At 41.7% G+C, this 21,603-nt stretch overlaps 1 long non-coding RNA gene across 4 annotated transcripts; it reads left to right on the top strand.

Moving 5' to 3' along the window:
• Positions 1 to 89: 89 nt before the first annotated feature.
• LOC136831475 (uncharacterized) lies at positions 90 to 21,180 on the top strand. Of its 4 annotated transcripts, none has more exons than XR_010850899.1 (5): positions 123 to 382; positions 1,486 to 1,612; positions 13,599 to 13,669; positions 15,440 to 15,537; positions 19,954 to 21,180. It is a non-coding gene; the product is annotated as an uncharacterized lncRNA (long non-coding RNA). The 4 variants fall into 4 exon arrangements; XR_010850902.1 differs by having other exon boundaries at positions 244 to 382; positions 13,583 to 13,669; XR_010850900.1 differs by having other exon boundaries at positions 244 to 382; positions 13,561 to 13,669.
• Positions 21,181 to 21,603: the final 423 nt, after the last annotated feature.

Genomic DNA, 21,603 nt, shown 5'->3' with positions numbered 1-21,603 from the left:
AAAACCAGAATGCTTTGAATTCCGTTTTAACCGACTCTTCAGTAGAGTAATTACCAAAACGTTGTTTGTTTGACAAACATTTGGAGTTGCCAATTGCTTTTAACCGAAGGATTAGAGGCTTTGTTGTAATTAGTAGGCCTGTATTTGTAAAGTGTTCTTGGGGAAAGACATTAAACGACACAGATTAAAAAGTTCTTCTAGATTTTCTTCACAGCAAACACACACGAGCGTTCAGACACTTAATGCATCTGTGTTTGGCGAAGTGCAAAAAGAATTGACAATACTGCTGTAGGACGTCATCTGAAGTGTCAGTCAACATGGACGCTGTTATCCTGATGTTTGTGATCCTCTTTGCTCTGTAACGATGTGACCTTAATTTATGGTAAGAGAACTGAGACGTCTGTTATCTAAATACGTACTAGATCAGTCGTTGAAAAGAAATACAAAGCCTGGTCTTGGTAGGCTTGCCTAAACAAGGCCTATTTGGTCAAAAAAGAGCAGTGATTTCTGGCTTAGGATAATCCTTTTAGGTAGGTTTAGTACCTACAAAAACACATGATAGCCTACTCTTTGTGTTGATATTCCAGAGATCTACCTCATTAAAGGTTTTTAGGCCAGGCAGGTTGTCAAGGATAATATGATCAGTTATGGGTTAGGCCTATTACGAGTGGATAGAGGTCACTCATTATTACGAGGCCCAATGATGTCGTAATGATTAATTTGCTTGGAAAACATGGAATATGGTATTTTGGGAATTCGACTAGCCAGAAGCATTCCATTCTCTGCCAACGTTATTTAGGATGCTCTTTTAATCCTAACCTAACCCACCTTAGGCACCATGCCTTACCAAACCTGTCGTAAGCTAAGGAACCGTGGCTCAGACCGCCAATATTCACCATTAGTAACCCATCAAATGACTAATCATGTTTTTCATTTGTCTAGACCAAATTTGCACTCCCAAAATAGTGAGTAGTAGTAGTTTTGGTGAGAAATGAAAAACAGAGGAGGTTTAAGATAGAAAACAAATTTGCATCCCTTAGCCATTACATCAGTTTAAACTATGTAATTGTTAGTAAATGGAATGTGTTTATTCCCTACATCTAGCAGTTTGTTTCTCAATTACATATTTCTGCTTGAGGAACGAGAGTAATTCTACTCTCTGGAATATCAGATTCTAGTTTGCAACACTGATGTTGAATACTATATCTAGTATATAGCCGTGATTTTTGTACGGCATCGGCCTACTAGTCACATACCTAGATGTTCAGAGTAGCAGCTGTAGAACTATTTGTAGTGTCATGTTTGTAATCCAATGAACATGGTGCAACTTTTTACTCGGCATCAAGTGGTGGAAATGACCCCAGATTTATTTTCAAACGAGTATTTGTTTTTTTATATATATGTAGAAAAAATCATTAGACTCATATAACATTGCAAATTAGGGAGTTGATTAACGAAGTTTTTTTTATTTATTATTGGTTGCAGAAACGTGGTTGAACGATTTTGATGCCGTTGAGGTTACTTGAGAGAAGATAGATTGTGGAAGGAGTTGGATGTTGTTCACAGCAGCTGTTCTCATCTTGAAATTATTAAAAGTTTTGAGTACACTGGGGTAAGCTTTAAATACTTAGATAAGAGGATCTTACTTATTGTTGGCGATAGACCTCCATGGTTAAGTGAAAACCTTAGTAGAGAGGAATTTAGCAATTTTGCGAAAATGATCGACTTAGTTGCTACAAAAATATATACGAGTATCTACTGGGACTTAATATATGGATGGACGACCACGAAATTTATAATGCATTTGTCTGTAATGAGGAATTAGAATCATATTAATTGGTTAATAATGTTGGGTAAATTTACAGTTTCGGTCAAATTCACATTTCCGATATAAAATTATATTTTCCCTAGCTTAAATAGTGTACTTTCAACGAATCTGACCTTTATTTCTTCCGCAAATGATTAGATTTTGAGATACATGGCGGCCATGGGTACCGCTCTCAGTTTCGGGTGGTGCAACGCGTCCAGCGGCTTATGCACATTTTAAATGATTGTTGCAAGCTCGTATGTTCTGGCAAGCGGTAATATTGAGCTGCGCTGCTTGCCACAGGGTTACAGGGAACGAAATTTTACCTAACGTCTAGTTACAGTTTCGGTGAAATTCACGGCCAAAACTGCAATGTTACCCTTTTCGTTAACCACTTCACTTACCTTAAATAGATGGTAGTACTAAATTTTCACGAAGAAAGGTATTCACAACGTGTGGAGTTCCATTGTAATGTCCATGGAAACGACCAATAGCCTTAAAGTAAGACAGAGAACACCCACTGCAGACATGCACGAATCCATGGCAGTCAACTGAAGCGCACTTTTGTAGAAAGCCGGCTTATTCCGAAATCGCAGTTAATTGGATATTCTTGAAACAAAGCAACCAATCAGGTTTCAGCATTTGTACCGTACTTATAATTCATAACGAAAAACAAAAGACGATTAGGCATTTTTACCCACAATACATTGACAAAAACAAAAAACCCCCCAGCAAAAAAACTGACATGGCAGCATAAACGCATCCTTGCGATAACAACAAGGCACAATATTCATCGGCAAATATCTCCGTAACTCTTAATTTGCGGAAGATGCGAGTAAGTATTTCGTATGAATCATGACAAAAATATATGATAGCAAGTAAAAAAATATTAGATATCCGAATTTGACCGAAACTGTAATAATACCTAATGTTGATTACACAACTATGACTAGACCCACATAGGTCTTGTTTTAAGTGTCTTAGTAAATAGCATCATATTCATCATTTTAAACAACAAGAAAAGTACCCCCAAGGAAGCACATCAAGTCCAGTCCTATTGTGCTTCTATACAACCGGATTGTGAGATGAGTTATGGGGACATAGGGTAACACTCAAGCAAAGTGCGGATGAAACCCAGTTTTAATTCTCCATAAAAGATATTGGGGATACAAATGAAAAACTAAATTATTCTTACAGTGTTAAGGAGTGGGTGACATTTAAACAATTAAGATTAAATGAACGTAAATCTGAAAATATTTTGGCAGGAAGGGAAAGTAACTTAAGGAGCCTAAGCGATATTCAGCTAAATATGAAATAGTAATCATTCCAGATTGTTGACAAAGTACGTGAATTGGACGGTAATTTGTCTCAGAACACATATCAGTAATTTACAGGTTACAGGTCATCATCTTGGAAATATTGCCTTCATGCAAGAATATCTTGTTTAATACTCTATGAACAGAAAAAACTTGTGATTAATTGTGCCATAGAGGCGACCATTGCAACGCTACCATAGTATGCCTAAGATGTAACTTAGGAAGTTGAAAAATATGTTAAATAGAGCAGCAAGATTAATAGAGTTACGCCTTAGGAACTGTGAGAGGGTGCAAAAGAGAGAGCAGGTAGACATTGACTGCTTGTTTATTAAGTGAGCAGGCTGCTTATAAAGCGGTGTGCTGACGTCAGTACAAAAACATACAAGGACATACAGGTGACCCGAGGTCAATCATTCTCAATGTGAAACAGGACAGGTAAAATACAGATAACGTGACAAATAAAATTAACAGATTAGACACAATACAAAAGGGCACAAATGAGTAAGTAATAAATGCACATTTACATAAATAAAACATGGCTAGGTACTCCGACCTAAGGTCATGGGAAAGGCACCGTAGAAAACGCGAGGTTCACTAGAGAAAACCCGTTGAGCGGGGACTTTACAATACCACCCCCCCCCCCCAAGACGTAGGTGACGTCTGATTAAAGTAGGTATCTGCTGGGGCGCTGGAGAGTGCCGCGGCTCCGCGCTGTCAGCTGGGAGTTGCAGTGCATGCGGGAGTGGTTGGCTGCAGCGCTGCCTGGGTCCGGGGCCTTACGGGGGCGACCACGCAACTGGTATATACTTCCAATTCTTGGCAGTGTAGCGGGCCATGAGGGACGCCTTCAGGGACCTGTGGAAACTTTCCACCAATCTGTTGACCACAGGATTGTAGGCGGTGGTGCTGTGGTGAGTGGTCCCCAGCAGGCGTGCCAGGGCTGTTCACAGCTCGGACAGGAAGGCTGGGCCCCTGTCCGTTGTTATATGGTCCGGGACACCGAACCGGCTGATCCAGCTGGAGAGGAGGGCCTCGGCACACGCACTGGCGGTGGCTTCTTCCATGGGCGTCGCTTCGGGCCACCTGGTGGAGCAGTCAACAACTGTCAGGAGATACCTGGCCCCGCCTGATGGGGGAAGGGGCCCTACCACGTCCGAAGCGCCTTCCAGGCTTTGGGAAGTCGCCCACCACCGACTCGGTGTGGTGCCCTACTTTGCTGGTTTGGCAGTCCATGCCATACCCCTGCTTTGTGAAGGCGTGAACCAGCGGCTGGTGGTCCATCCAAATTGTGAAGGGTGTGCCCTCCAGGAGGAACTTGAAGTGGCGTACCGCCTGGTACACTGCGCAGAGTTCTCTGTCGAAGGTGCCGTAGCGGGACTCGGTGGGGCTGAACTTCTTGCTGAAGAAGGCGATGTTGCTGGCGTCTGTCGTCAGCTGGAGGGGGTCGTTGGGGTCCTGGTGGGCCAAGGCGGTTGCCTTGGCAAGGGCGGCCTTCATCAGGGAGAAGGCCTGCTGCTGGTCAGGACCCCACACTAAGGTCTTCAGGTGGTCCTTGAGGATCTCCGTCAGGGAGGCTATGGTGTGCGACCCTGGGGATGAACCTCCTGTAGTAGTTGACCATCCCGAGGAATTCCTGTATGGCCCTGACGGAGGTAGGGGTGGGGAACCTGGCAATGGCTGCAACCTTCAATGCAAGTGAATGGATGCCTCCCGGGAATATCTCGTGGCCCAGGAAGTCAACTCTTTCGACGCCAAAGGTGCATTTGTCAAACCTGACGACAAGGCCGTTCTCCTGCAGGCGCTGCAGGACCTTCTGGATGTGCCACAGGTGTTCTTTGTGGGATCTGGAAAAAATTAAAATGTCATCTACGCAACAGACACAGAAGTTCAGGTCCCCCAGGATGCTGCCCATCAGTCTCTGGAAGGTCACCCCCGCGTCCCTCAGGTGAAAACGTAGGACCTGAAGGGTGTGATGATGGTGGTTTTGGGGATGTCCTCTGGAGCTACTGGTACCTGAAAGTAGGATTTTAAAAGATCCAATTTAGAAAATATTTTGGCCCCGTGGAAAGAGGCCGTGAGGTCTTGCATGTCTGGGAGAGGGTAGTGATCTGGTTCTGTGGTGAGGTTGAGCCACCTGTAGTCACCTCAAGGTCTCCAGGAGCCGTCCAGTTTCTGCACCATGTGGAGGGGGAAGGCCCACGGGCTGGAGGCCTTCCTGCATATGCCCATGCGTCCATCTCGGCGAGAGCATCCTTGGCCTTCTGAAGGCGCCGAGGGGGAAGCCTCCGGAACTTTGTGTGCGTCGGGGGCCCTTTGTTTTGATGTGGTGGTAAACTCCGTGTTTGGCCGGGGCCCTGGGCACCTGACGCAGTTCGGGCTTGAATACCTCGGGGAACTCCTTCAGAAGTGAAGTGTACTGATGTGGGGCTATGGAACAGACTGTGGGGGTGCTGGGGCCCGTCGCCAGGGGAAGGGACTGGCAGGATTCGGTGTCTAGTAGGCGCTTGCGGCCAACATCGACTACCAGACCGAAGTGGGCCAGGAAGTCCGCACCCAGGGGTGGGGTCCTCATGTCCGCAACGATGAAACTCCACCTGTACCTCCGGCCAAGGATGGAGACCGACGAGAGCTTGGTGCCGTAGGAAAGGATGGGGGACCCATTGGCGGCCGTCAGGGAGGCACCCGGGTCCGACGGGCATTTGCGGTCCTCTCTGGATGGCGGGAACACTGAGCGTACAGCCCCAGTGTCGATCAGCATCATCCTGCCGAAGATGGTGTCACAGACGTAAAAACCTACTGGTGTGAGGCTCCTGGGTGCTTCTGCTGCCATGACAGGCCGCCGCCGCCCCCATTTTTTGGATGGGCGAAAGAGCAGGGGGGCTCACAGTTCCTGGTGTCCTTGCCGTACCTCTGGTGGTAGCAGTAAGGCCCCGGCAATTGCTTCTTCTGGTGATGGGTTGGCCGCCTCCTGATGACGACGTTTATCTCCCCTTCTGCAGTTTCCTCCGGCTGGAGGTAGTTGATGGGGTGTGCGGGTGTGGATGCCCGCTTCGCTGCCCTTGTGGAGTCAGTCAGCTGCTGTGCTGTTTTAATCAGGTCCTCGAGGGGCAGGGTGTAAGGCTCCAGGATCTGGGTCCAAACCTCCGGGAGGAGCTGAAGGAGGAAGATCTCCCTCGACAGGCTTATCTCCGTGTGCCTGCCGCTGCCGTCCGCCCCAGGTAGGACGAGAAGGCCCTGGATGACGTTCCACGTCTCCAGGAGGTTCTGGTCATGCCGGGGGTTGTTTGCGAGGTCGAGGGCACGGGCGGCTCTCTCGGAGATCGGCAGGGAGCAGGTCTCAACGAGAGAGGCCTTCAGCTTTTGGTAGGTGGCAGGACTTGCAGCAGACACCCACGGGGTGATCTTCATGTAAACCTCCTCCGGGAGGGCATTGATTACAATGTCTGCCTGCAGCACTTCGTCGGTCAATCTTGCCAACCTGAACTGCCCCTTGACCCTATAGAGCCATGATGACGGGTTGTTGTGTGTGAACGGCGGCAGCTTTATGGCAAGGGTGGACCTTGGTTGGTCTGTCAGGAAGGGCAGCGTGTGAGGAGCGGGTACCAGCGTGGAGGAGCGAGCGAGCATTGGTGTGGGGGAGGGTGCGAGGGAGATATCAGACTCCGCGAAGTTCGCGGTTATTTGTATGTGGGAGGGAATGTCTGCGTCCATGCTCGCTTCTGCACTCTCACTCGGAGTGTGAGTTACACTTGCGTCAATACACACTTGGGAGAGTGCCATGTGGTTCCGCTAATGACGCCGGTGATCTGCCAATGAGGGTCGGTACGCCCAAACGCTTTGTTAAAGCGCCGTAGTTGGTCCGTTAGGGGCATGGGATAGTTCATCGGGGCCAAGACTAAGTCGCCGTTTGGGTCCGTTAATGGCTCTGGGAACCACTCCGGGGTCACCACTGTGAGAAGGTGCAAAAGAGAGAGCAGGTAGACATTGACTGCTAGTTTATTAAGGAAGCAGGCCGCTTATAAAGCGGCGTGCGGACGTCAGTACAAAGACATACAAGGACATACAGGTGACCTGAGGTTAATTGTTCTAAATGTGAAACAGGATAGGTAAAATACAGATAACGTGACAAATAAAATTAACAGATTAGACACAGTAATGCTCTGACACATGTACAATACAAAAGGGCACAAATGAGTAAGTAATAAATGCACATTTACATAAATAAAATATGGCTAGATTACTCCAACCTAAGGTCACGGGAAAAGGCACCGTAGAAAACGCGAGGTTCACTAGAGAAAACCCGTTGAGCGGGGACTTTACAGAACGATTACCAATGTATTTTCAGAGTTACATTGGCTCCCTGTCAAAGCCAGAGCAATGTTTAAAATATGTGTAATGATTCATCAAGCTATCAAGACTGGGTTTCCAAAATATTTGAAAGATTTGCTGTGCGTAATAGGGCAATGGATGGAGTCAGCACAAGATTAGCTGCAGATGGTCTCAAGTTATTTGAGTCAAGGTACAGTTCGAATGTTGGTTTTAGAGCTGTTAACACTAGAAGGACCGAGCGGTCATTTTGACCGCAATTTCACTTTCAAATGTATGTAATTTCCATAATTGTTCCCAGACAAACATGATTCTCCTTGAATTTTGCTAATTGACCGTGATGTACACTCAGCTAAAAGAAAACTGCCCATCTGTTTGGGGAGTTATGTTGTTTCTTCACTTTCACTTCAGTAAAACTGGCAGAAAAATTACAAGCTAAAAACTCGAGTCTTGCAGGCACGGTAAATCCTGATCGAAGGGTGATTTCCACGTGTATAAAAAGTTCCTGTGACAACCTGTACAGCACACAAGTATTGAAAAGTAGTACATGCACTTTGACAGAGCATCAATGTAAGCCAAACAAAACTATACTCAGTTAGTAACGTTCACAGAACTGTAGACATTGGAAACAATGCAAAGAAAATTCCTGAAACTGTCAATTACTGTAATCCTTCAAAGTACAGAGTAGACACAATGGCTCGGTTGTACAGCACTAAAGCAGCTTCTCGAAGATAGCCAATCCTAGTATCTTATATATAAAAGTTAATGTTTGCATGTTTGTATGTGCATTTGTAACTTTGTACACTGTAGAGATCTGAGCCCCTTGACCGGTCTAGGCAAATTTTGGCCCATGGCCATCATTTGACCCAACTTAGATAATAGGATATGTTTCAAACCCTTACCCCCTTTCCCTTCCCCCGTCCCCCTTCCCTTTGTAACTTATGTGGTAAACACTTGCCCGATCGAGACAAAGTTTGGCACGTGTCCAGCATTCCATCCAACTTAGATAATAGGGTAGGTTTCGAAGCCGTACCCACTTCCCCTTCCCCAATCCCCCTTCCCACTTCCCTTTGTAACTTACATGGTATGTATGTTTCAAACCCTTACCCCCTCCCCATCCCATTCCCCATCCCCCCTTCCCCCTTCCCTTTTTAACTTATGTGGTAACTACTTGACTTATCTGGACATAATTTGGCACATGGCCATCATATGACCCAACTGATATAAAAGGGTAGGTTTCAAACCCTTCCCCCCTTCCCATCCCCTTCTCCCATCTTCCTTCCCCTTCCCTTTGTAATTAATGTGGTCACCGCTTGCCCAATCTAGACAATATTTGGCATATGGCCAACATTTGACTCAATTTAGATAATAGGGTAAGTTTCAAACCCATACCCCCCTTTCCCTTCCTCATCCATCTTCCCCCTTCCCCTTTGTGACATGAGGTAAATGTTTGACCAATCTATACAAAATTTGACACATGGGTATCATTTGACCCAACTTAGATAATAGGCTAGGTTTCAAACCCACCCCCCTTCCCCTCCCCTCATCCCCTTCCCCCTTCCCTTTGTAACGTACATGGTAACTGCTTGACCAATCTAGACAAAATTGACACGTGGCCATCATTTGACCCAACTTATATAATAGGGTAGGTTTCAAACCCGTACCGCTTCCCCTTCCCACTCCCCCATCCCCTTCCCCCTTCCCTTTGTAACTTATGTGGTAAATGCTTGACTGATCTAGACAAACTTTGGCACATGGCCATTGTTTGACCCAACTTATATAATAGGGTAGGTCTCAAACCCTTACCCCTTCCCCTTCCCCTTCCTCTTCCCCTTCCCCATCCCCTTCCCCATTCCCTTTGTAACTTTTGTGGTGTACGGTTGACCGATCTAGACATATGGCAAGTGGCCCTCATTTGACCCAACTTAGATAATAGGCTAGGTTTCAAACTCTTACCTGCCCCCTTCCCCTCCCCTCATACACCTTCCCCCTTCCCTTTGTAACTTAAATGGTAACTACTTGACCGATCTAGACAAACTTGACACGTGGCCATCATTTGACCCAACTTAGATAATAGGGTAAGTTTCAAATCCATACCCCTTCCCCTTCCCATTCCCCCATTCCCTTCCCCCTTCCCTTTGTAACTTATGTGGTAAATGCTTGACCGATCTAGACAAAATTTGGCACATGGCCATCGTTTGACCCAACTTATATAATAGGGTAGGTCTCAAACCCTTAATCCCTCCCCTTCCCCTTCCCCTTCCCCTTCCTCTGTCCTCCTGCTGCCATCCCCCTTCCCACTTCCCTTTTTTAACTTATGCGTAACCACTCGGCAGATCTGGGTATAATTTGGCATGTGGCCATCATTTGACCCAACCGATATCATAGGATAGATTTCAAACCCTTACCCCCTTCCCATCCCCTTCCCCTTCTTCCTTCCCCTTCCCTTTGTAATTTATGTGGTAACCACTTGACCAACTAGATAAAATTAGGCACGTAGCCATCATTTGGCGCAACTTAGATAATATGATAGGTTTCAAACCTGTACCTCGTTCCCCTTCCCCATCCTTTATCCCCCTTCCCCTTCCTTTATCCCCCTTCCCCTTGCCTTTGTAACGTATATGGTAACCGCTTGACCGATCTAGACAAAGTTTGACACATGGTCGTCAGTTGACTCAGCTTAGATAATAGGGTAGGTTTCAAACCATTACCCCCTCCCCTTCTCCCTCCCTTTCCCCTTCCCCATCCCCCTTCCCCTTCCCTTTTTAACTTATGGGGTAACCACGTGACCAATCTAGACATAATTTGGCTTGTGGCCATCATTTGACCCAACTTTGATAATAGGGTAGTTTTCAAACCCATACCCCCTTTGCCCTCCCCTCCCCCCATCGCCCTTCCCCTTGCATTTGTAACTTATGTGGCAAACACTTAACCGATCTAGACAGAATTTGGCAAGTGACCATCATATGACCCAACTTAGTTAATAGGGTAGGTTTCAAACCCATACCCTCTTTCCCTCCCCCTTCCTCCATCCCCTTCCCTCTTCCTTTTGTAACTAATGTGGTAACCACTTGACTGAGCTAGTCGAAATTTGGCACTTGGCCATCATTCGACCCAACTTAGGTAATCGGGTAGGTTTCTCTTTGTAACTCTTGATCGATCTTGACAAAATTTGTCACATGGCCGTCATTTGACCTGACTTATGTAATAAGGTAGGTTTCAAACCCGTAGCCCCTTTCCCTTCCCCTTCCCCATCCCCTGCCCCCTTCCCTTTGTAACTTACAGTATATTGTAACCACTTGGTTACAATATAAGTACCCCCTTCCCCTTCTTCCCCCATCCCCCTTCCCTTTGTAACATATGTGGTAAATAAACTCTACAGGTTTATCACACCTCACTTCATGTACTTGATACCACAGAAATGTATTATTGGAAATGCTTTCCTTTCCTGTGATTAATAATTCTGTATCAAGGTTTCTGTTTAGGTTTAGTGGGGTGTGTGTTTAGGTTTAGCTGGGATGTGTTTAGGTATAGAAGGGTGTGCGTTTAGGTTTAGTAGGGGTGTGCTTAGGTTTAGTAGGGGTGTTTCAGTTAAGTGGGAGGGTGTGTTTAGGTTTAGTGGGGATAAATAGGACAGTCACCACAGTAATACCTGGATAAAAGGGACATTCATCACATTATTACCAGGGTGATAGTCACCACAGTAATGTGTGGATAAAATAGACAATCTCCACAGTAATAGCTGGATAAAATGACAGTAATACCTGGGTAAATGGGACAGTCAGCACAGTAATACCTGGATAAATGGACAGCCATCACAGTAACATCTGAATAAATGGGACAGTCACCACAATAATATTTGGATAAAATTGACAGTTACCACAGTAATACCTGGATAAAAAGGACAATCAGCACAGTAATACATTGATAAAAGGGACAGACAGAACAGTAATGCCTGGATAAATGGGACAGTCACCACAGTAATACCTGGCAACAGTCACCACAGTAATGTATGGATAAAACAGACAGTCATCACAGTAATGCCTGGATAAAAGGGACAGTCAGCACAGTAATACCTGGATAAGAGGGACAGGCAGTACAGTAATACTTGGATAAATGGGACAGTCACCACAGTAATACCTGGATAAGATTGACAGTCACCACAGTAATGTCTAGATAGAGGGGCAGTAAGCATAGTAATACCTGGGTTAAAGGGACAGTCAGCATAGTAATACATGGATAGATGGGACAGTCTCCACAGTGGTACCTGGATAAATGGGATGGTCAGCACGGTAATACTTGGATAAATGGGACAGTCTCCACAGTAGTAGCTGGATAAATGGGACAGTCACTACAGTAATACCTGAATAAAAAAAGTTTTACATTAAAAACAAAGGATTGAAAAAGGGACTGTCAGTACAGCAACACCTGAATAAGTGGGGCAGTTAGTAGAGTCATACCTGGATAAAAGGGACAGTCACCACAGTAATACTTGGATAAATGGGACAGTCACCACAGTAATATCTGGATAAATGGGACAGTCAGCAAAGTCGTGTTTAGTTAAAAAGGGACAGTTTTTTATCTTTTATTGTATAAATATAAAAAGGGACAGTTAGTACAGCAATATCTGGATAAAAGGGACACTCACCACAGTAATACCCGGATAAATGGTACAGTCAGCACAGTAATATTTGGATAAAAGGGTTGGTTAGCTAGTTTTATAATGTACTTGATCAAGCAGGCATCGATGCATCAGTTCTTTACAGGGAAGTTACAGGTCAGAAACTCTCCCGTCGCAGCTTCCTTCTTCAGTTGCCCAAAGAACTTCAGGAAACGTTGAAAAATGGCAATGCGGTATATAGCAGTGAAAACGATACTGATGCTGAACCAGAAGTTTCCATAATTACTGAAAAAAAAAAAAGAAAACCGTGCCAAATAGGATATTGCAGTGGGAATAAGGCGTCAGACATGTGCCACCAATGCAAGGGATTTGTATGTGGCAGATGCACAAGGAAGATGTTCAGGAAGCTCCATTGCAAAAAATGTTTTTGAAAAAATTTACTTTATTCCTAGAGTAGAAACGAAGGGACTTTAAACTGAAAATGCATAAACCCGCAGGTATACTTCATTATCTGTTTTTCAATCTTTTGTTTTTAGTGTAAAAACTTTTTTTTTATAAAAACTAATATAATGTATTTTACGCTATGGTACTCAAATACATATTATGTTGAACTGAACCTCATCTCAGACGTTATTTCATTACCGTAAAAGATATAAATATATGTTTACGTACCAGTAAACCTTCGCTATACTGACAATAACGACTGTCAGTAGAAACTGGAATGCGGTCATTTGACAGCGCCGTTATTCCAAGTCCAGGATTAGAAAGAGACTGCTATTCTGTTTTAATTAATTTTAATCTTGTAATTCCTTTCAACATAATTCTTATCTCAGTGCTGCAAACAATATTTCATTGTAGCAAATAATCTTTAGTGTGATAATTGTGGAATTTTATATTACTGCTTATGCTAACATTATTCTATCTCCTTACTATGAATAATTATATACCATTGGATTAGGATGTTTCAATAAGCAAAAATGTAGACCCTTTTACGATGTAAATATTTGAGCGGTCATTTCACCGCTCGGTCGTTCTAGCTGAGCACCATTGGTAGTCGTTCTCCAGCTCCAGTGGTGTACTGTAAGCACCCACTTGAAGTCAGGAGGACTGAAAATATCAGTTCTTGGAAAAAAATTAAAGACTTTATTCTCTGAGCGTGACGACAGCGTGCATTTGATAATTAAAATCTTGTAAGCCGTAAAAATCTCAGAATATCTCTGCATTATTGTGTAAATGACAAGTGTCTGCTGGTCTTGCAGATTTTATTTGCCGAGTGAGAACATGGAAAAAAGAAACAGTAAAAAATAAACAGTTTATGCTTAATTAATATTGTTATTATCAGTATATACTTATCTAATTTTTCATACTTGAGTCATTTTTTCTGTAACTCAGAAAACCTGGATAGTTTCTTTCATGAATATTACAAATTAATGGTGTATAAGTTCAGTCAGCGATAAAATTCCATTAATAATTAATGTTTTTTTAATCAGGACATGATGCATCTTCGATTAGTCTGCTTTCTCTACAGATGTAATGGGCTCGTGGCATCTTGACACCTAGGTTCCTCGTTGTTGTATAACAATGAAAATTGAGTTTATGGTAAGATACAGTATCCAGATTGGCTCATTATTGAAATAATACTGGATTCATTATTAAATAAGTATGGCCTTAAACCTAAGTGTATAGTCTACCATCAAAAGGCTAGGCTAGTTTAATATAATTTTCATATATATTATCAGGGCATATCATTATTGGCTAGACAGGGTCTGTTTGATCGAAGAAAGCAGTATTTCTGGCTTACAATGAACAATAAAGGAGGGGCCAATTTGACAGACTAATTAGTGCATAGCATACAAAAGTCCAGAATAACTTAGGAACATGTTTATATTTTAGACATATATCAGTATGAAGGCTAAAGCTGTTTTAGCTCATACTGTTTGTCCCAGATATAGTTAACATACGTATAGCCTAATATTTTGTGTGAGGCCTGCCCCAATGGATGAGTTACAATAATTACCAGTGTATTGAAGTTGTGGCTATTAATTTGGTTGGCAAAAAGGAAATATGATTTTTTGGGAATTTTTCAGGGTATCCTTTGACTTGATCTTAATGTTAGCATATAAATTTTATCTTAACTCATCCTAGGCGCCTTGTTCTACCTAACCAGTTATAGAAGAGGGAACTGTAGTGAAGATCCTACAATATTCACTTTTCTTGAGATTTACATGGCTTTGATTTTGTGTGTAAAGAATTTTGTTGCTTTTTCTAATTGATTTTTGTACCAAATTCACTTGCTTAGTAGTGGTTAGTAATAGCTTAAGTAAGAAATAAACAAGGAAAATTGCTAGCATGTAGCTTTGAAAGGGATCTGAAATATGTGATTGTAAATATACTAAAACGACTTATTTTTTAACTGCCTATTCCCACTCCGTAGAAGTTTTTTTTTTTTTTTTTTTTTTTTTTTTTTTTGCAATTTGTGTTGCACAAAGGTGTCACTTTGGGTTATTATTGTCTTATATCTGCTCTTAATGTTGTGATATATTAAATGCATAGATGTGAGGTTCGTAGGGCAGCTGTAGCTAATCACTCACCAGCGTGTTTAAATAGCAATCATAGAACTATCCACAGTTATGTCGGTACTGTAGCATGAAAACTGAAATAGTTCGAAAAATGTACTTGAATTCGTATGGAAGAGTCTCAGTTTCACATTGTTCATAGCAAGATGATGATGGCCTGAAGCCGGAGACCTCTTGACAATCATATCGAGTAGCTTAAAAGTGATTGCCATTTATGGATATGTACACTCGGAAACCACAATCTCCGACCCACCTAGGTCGTGCTCCAAGTTTATGAGCGGGGCCTTTCTGGACGGCGGGCAACGCCAACTATCACGGATTGAAACACACTCGAACACCTTTTGAACTCTTCGGAATTTTGCTTTGGGTGTTTTTTTTTTTATGATTTTGCTTCATATAATGCAAAGCAGTCATGGTATGCTTATATAGACAACACTAGTGTTGAATTCTACAACCTGTATAACATCGAAACGAAGAAAAAATGCCGAAACTGCCGGGTTGTAGTTAGGGAAGGGGGGTGGGGGAAGGGAAGGGTACAATCTGTCCAGAAAGGCCCCGCTCATAAACTCGGAGAACGACCTAGGTGGGTCGGAGATTGTGGTTTCCGAGTGTGCTTTCCTGAATATTCCGACACCTCATAATCATAAAGTTTAAGGTGGTTTATAGTTGTAATTCACATAAGACAAATAACTTCAGTACCTTTGTGGAAACTAGTCATGGGAGTTATGTAAGTTGTCAGCATGATTGTGTAAATAATGATTTAAAAAGAAGAATTTTTTTTCTCTTTTAACAGGCGGAACAAGCAGAGGAGTATTTCATTTTTACCTCAAGTTGAAATTGAACCCGACTGCAGTCATCAGTAAGCTTTCCAGTAATGCACCTGAATATTTGGTAAGTGTGACTGAAACTGGAATGAAAATCACTCCTTGAAAGAACAGTATTGAAAGGCCATCTTGTTTTTTTATTTTTGTGGTATAACTCCTCAGGATGCTTTTTCAGGGGATTATGAGCTACAATCAACTCCCCTCATTTTAAAGCAAATCCTTGAAGCCACCGTTCTGCTAGAAAGGATTCATTATTCAGGCTAAACTATATTAAGATTATCATCGTTCATTCTAGACATTTTTCCTTCCGAACTGCCATTATATTGTGTAGCTCAGTTTTTGGTTTGAGAAATATGATGCTGAAATATTTTTTGAGTTTATCAGTAGATAAAATTGTGGGCAACAAACATATTATAGGTAGTGTTATTTAGTGAGTTAATAATGACAACCATGATCCTACCTAGAAATTTTGAAGCAAAATCCACTTCTGTACAGCAAGAGATATTAAACCATCAGTATATTATGCATTGCACTACATATTATTGACCCATTCATTACATATATCCTGTTTTATTATATTTTGGGGTATATTCCATGGGTAATTTCTTGATAAGTATTGCATCATATGTAGGTATAAGCCAAAATATTTTGTGGTACGATTCTATAGAAACTGTACGGCAGAGTTGGCCTTTGAAATGTAAACTCCATAGTATTTGTTTATTGCACTGATATAGCTTGCTGGTGAGGCTAAAATTAACAAAATTAAAATAGATATGGTTTTTGTTTATGTTGCCAACATTGTAAGGCAGAGGTATGACGAAAGATAGGTTTCCAACTCTGCTTTTTTCCTGTTGACTTACAATATACTATTCCATTTAGACCTGAAGGGCTTTGTCCCTTATGCTTCTGCAGCAACAGCATTAGACTTTTGGCTCGGTAGGAAGTGCAGGCTATCATCAGTTTTTGGTGTATTTGGCTTAGGTATATCCAATCTTTACTATAGGGTATGGAGTGAGGTATATCCAATCTTTACTATAGGGTATGGAGCGTATCGTGTGTGGCATTGTAGACATAAATAATGTTCCTTGTTGTGTGTCCTTGATTCCCCTATGAATTTATTTATGCCTTTTTTATTTTATGTGCTTTTGCTTTTTTCTTGCTGTTCAAGTTCTTTGCCTTTTTACCATTTTGTAACTCATATTTGAGGTGAACTGCACACTAAAAAGTAACTCGTTTGTCCGTAAGAAATACCTGGGGAGTATTTAGCCGAAATTCTGCTAAAATATAGCAGTAAAATTACTGTGATGATGAATTAGGTTTTGGGAATAGTAGGAATGTTAATGATGAATTGTTAAAGGTTGTGTAGAAGTGCAGCATGTATTCTTGTCAGAATTTGATTTAAGATATTTTATTTATTATACTCTATGTGTACTATCCATTGTATGCAGAGTCATGACTGGATCTGTTGTCATTCAGATCAGTCCTTTGGAATGGCACTTGGCAGATGGGTCAGGGACATTTTATAGTTCAGAGACCTGTACACCAGCTGTATTGTATCTCTTTATTTGAATGCTTGTTCACAGTTCAGATGATGTCGGCCAAACGGGAAACTATGATAACCATCAGTCAGTTACTGGAACATCCTGAGAGATGCACAGAACCTGTGCAGTCTTCCCATGAATGTCCATTGTGTCCCTTTTAATAATTTCCTTACTTTTCTATGGTCAGTAATGCCAAAGAGAGAGAGAGCCACTCTACAGTTTTGATCCCTTTCTGCCTCGATTTCCATAAAGTCCTGGTCTTCAACTAATCCCTTCCTCGGTGATGCCGTGTCCCTTCCAATTGGTCTCTGTATCGCTACTTACGTATCCATTACTGTTCCAGCTAATTTCTCTCTCCTTTTTTATCTAGTCCCTAAGTTATTTGATCTAATGAGTGGTTGATGTTTTTGAGAAAAAAAAATTGCTTAGAGTTTTAACAATCAAAATGTAAAGTTAAAAGACTACTGAATCAAGGAGACTTAAATCCTGTTACCTTTCCTTTCACTTAGATCTTAAAGATTGAGATGTTTTTGACATCAAATGAGAAGGTACGAAGAACAATTTGTCTGAAAAGCAGAAAGAGGAAATTGAAGTAGCAGGACACACTTGTAGAAGAGCACAGGAAATCATGGAAAAGAGAATAACTGAAGGCCTAGGCCTGATGGGAGCCAGGCAGAAAGTGCAAAGGACAGAAATGTGGAGGGATTTCATTTCATACCTACCCCTCATAAAGGAAAAAGCTGATGTAAAACATCATTATGATACTAATGATAATTAAACTCGAAGTTTCAGTTAATTCTCTGAGCTTTTTGTAATAATTCATATCTTGTAAGAACAAAATTAATATGGCTGTTTACCTTTTCACACTAGTTGTTTATCAGGTTTCAGTATTCTTTCGTCGGGTGGAGCAGAAGTCACAGTATTGGTTACCTTGGTGACTGCTGTATTTTCCTTTGTCCTTTAAACCGTTATGTAAGGTTTTTTTTTATATTTTTCATTTTTGAAGTTAAATTTAAGTTTGCCTTTGCATATTTTAGGCAAGTTACTTACTAATTACTGCCTATTGTGTTAAGGATTAGTTATGTATTTTTATGAGGGCATGGAAGAGCCATCTCACATTACCAGTTCAAATGTTTATTGGTCAGAGAGTAGAGCTAAAAGTACATTATTTGGCTCACTTCCCCTTTTTGACGTTTCACCCGGACCTCATAACATTTCTGATTGGTTAGGGGACTGACTTAACCCAGCTTATTGAGGTCTTCACGTTTTTATTCTCCAATATTTCCTGGGCTTAGCCCAAGTCTTCAAAGTTTCTGACCATCTGCTCTTCATCCTTCCTTACCACAAGTCCAAACTATTTCAATCTTTGAGATATCAGTTTAATTTCCAGACTCTAGAAATCCTGTCCATATCTCTCAGCTACCTTCACCATGTTTATTATGAGTTCTCCAGCTCTGAGTATTAGCATTTTCGATAACTGTTCAAGATAATCTCCATTTTCTTTGTTATTGTCCGTGTCTTTACTAGGCCATGTAGGTGCTTCAAATATTTTTATTGCTTACAGATAGGGTACTTTCAGCCTTCCATTTCATTCGGGATGTCACTATCATTTTTTAAACTTTACGGGCATGTTCTACCTCTCGTAAGGCCTGTCTTTTTGCCATACCATGATCCTCTTCCGTTTTTTTCCATTTTCTCTTATACATTTGAGGATATATATTCCGGCTTCATTCATGTTCTCCAATCACGAGCATCTCTTGTGACTCCATCTGTTACATTTATTGCGCAGTCCATAGTACACCCTTGCACTTCTATCACAGCATCTAGACAGCCACTTTCTTTCTTCTCCATCTCTCTTCCACTTCTTAATCATGTCTACGACCTCTCCCTATGGTTGTGCTGTCAACACCAGGTTGTCTACTTACAGCAGCTCCCAAGGGTCCGACTTTCTTCAGTCCTGTGTAGTTTCCTCAAAGCTGCTGCTCGATGGACAGTAATACTTATACCAGCTGCTGTTGATTTCCTGCCCTGTTCTTCACTTTACATCTGTGTTACGGCACAGTAATCTCCATTACCTTCTGTTTTCATGTCTGTCTAATAGCTCTTAAATGCCATCTCAAGATCCCTAATATATATTTGTGTAACTTCTTCCTTTTTCCATAATAATTCTCATGTAATTGCCTCAATATAAAGGCTACCTTTGCTGTTGATTTCTTTATCGTGAAGACTACTTGACTCATGTTGATTTTAAGCATTTTTTTCTTAACCTATTCAGTATCTTTTCCCGCACTTATACCATGACCCAACAATCTCATTCCACAGTATCTTCATCTTTTTCTTGCTTCAATTTTCACCTCATTTCAGACTAGTCTTTCAGGCCAACCCTTCGAAAGTCTAAAACCTGAATTTGGTGAACTTATTAACTGTATACTGTATTGGGAAGTTGAGTAGCTGTAATATATCATAAATTACTATAATAACCAAAAAAAGGAAAAGAAATGTCGTGAAAGGTCAAAATGTAGCCACACAACATTTCTGTGACCCGTCCACACATCGTAAGTGACTGAGGTTGGGTTTTAATAGCCTTGGACAAGTCAAAAGTGATCCAAGAGGTTAAGTAGGTGGTGAAAATCGGGTGAAAATATTTGAATAAATACAGGGAGCAAAAACCAGTGAAGTGAAGTGCGCATTGAAAAGTAGGTGTTATGATAAGAGGTTCATTTGCAAGATTTTGAGTGCGATCTATGAATCAAATCCAGTATGAGAATTCGGAATGATTGTAGCAGTCTTTTGATATGTTCTAAACGGCAGATTTGAATGACCTCGAAAGTTACTAGCGAGTTAAGCTTGCTAGACTTTGTGAAGTCAGGATAAAAACTTTTGTAAAAGTGTTAAGACGTCAGATGTGCTTCTTACACTAAACTTCGCTTTTTTCATTCCAGGTTGGCCACATATGACAGTCTTATCGTGGAACAGGCTACCATGTAGTGGTGGGGAAAGGACCACTACCAACGACCATTTCGAAAATGGAAGAAAATTATTTATTTTGAAAGGCATCCCTTCCAGTGGATTAGAAAGACTGGTACATCCATACCATTGAATGCAATCGGAAGATGCGTCCACATAGGTTATAAACCTTATAAATTTGACTTATGCTTTGCTCCTTTGTGTAGTCAAGCCAGATACTTTGCAAAGTGATGGTCAGTAATGTATAGGATCTCCTCTGCTGGTGGAAGGTCCCTGTCTTGCCTGTCGGTGTTTGCTCCATTGCATTCTCTCAAGCACATTGAGCCCATGTTCAGAGAGATGTGTGTCAGGGAATCTTCTTGGTTAATGTACGGTGCATCTGTGATGAGAAAAAGCCCTTTACATAGAGCTGAGTGGTAATCTGTCATATCTGTGTCTCACCTATCATTTTTTCTTCCTCTGCTCCTTCTATTTTGACATTTTTGTTAACATTACATATGGACAGGAATTCTAATTTCATACCATGTTATTACAGAACCGTTATACGTGGCCTGTGACGTCATGCACGTGCACTGAATTCAATGGGTTTTTTTAATCAATCATGTATTTTTCTAGCATGCTTCTATAGCTACAAAAGAATATTTACGTCACATCAGTTGTATGTAAAAATTCATTTATAGCTACAGAAGCACGTTAGAAAAATACATGATAAATGAAAAAAAAAGTCCAAGTATATTAATGATTGTGTATGTATGAATGACATCATAGGTCCCGTATAATGGTTTTGTATTGACATCATATGTGAAGTTAGAATTCCTAAACATAAGTAATGTTGCCAAATCTGGCCAACTAGGAGCAGCGGAAGATGAAAAATAAGTGAAACACACAGGCATGAAAGCATACCACTCAGCTCTGTTTAAAGTAATTCTTCTCAGCACAGATACACCACATATTAACTTAGAACATCCCAAGGCACGCAGCACTCAGAATATAAGCTCAGTTTGCTTGAGAGTGCATTGGAACAAACACTGACAGGCCAGACAGGGTATTCATACCAACGGAGATCCTATATATTACTAACCATTTCTGCTTAATTATCTGGCTTTAGTGCCTAAGGGAGAAGAGGCGTAAATAATGGCATTTGAAAATTACTTAAGTAGCAAACTATGTACGAAAAACGAAATAAAACCATTTGATAACCAGACGCCGTTTTATTTAAATTCAAAAAATCCGAATGCAACTGAGGGTGTGGTTGCTCGTGACAATTAAAAACCAAACAATTTTTTTTTACCCCCTCGGAGCCAGCATTGCTGCGACCCGGGAAGGGGATGTGTCCTCAGCAGGAGGTAACCATCCAGTTATCAGCTTCAAAGCCAATTCAGAATGATTTTCAAAACTGACAGCTGATTGCAGCGATGAGATCGGACCTTACTTCCCTTGTGCTTCCCAAGATGTATTCCCATTTTCTGTCACTGCTGAAGAATGCCCGTCCTTTTCAATTATAAAGGAAAACTGTTAAGTACAGGGAGTCCAAGGGTGTCAGGGTAAGGGTACATCTGAGACAGGTTTGACTTACGTTCACTCTTATGGCTATGATTTCGTGCGTAAGGAAATACTTGGCTTAC

The sequence above is a fragment of the Macrobrachium rosenbergii genome, chromosome 4, assembly GCF_040412425.1.
Source record: "Macrobrachium rosenbergii isolate ZJJX-2024 chromosome 4, ASM4041242v1, whole genome shotgun sequence".
Taxonomy (NCBI): domain Eukaryota; kingdom Metazoa; phylum Arthropoda; class Malacostraca; order Decapoda; family Palaemonidae; genus Macrobrachium; species Macrobrachium rosenbergii.
Note: the sequence above shows the minus strand (reverse complement) of the source record. Positions and strands in the feature narration are given on the sequence as shown.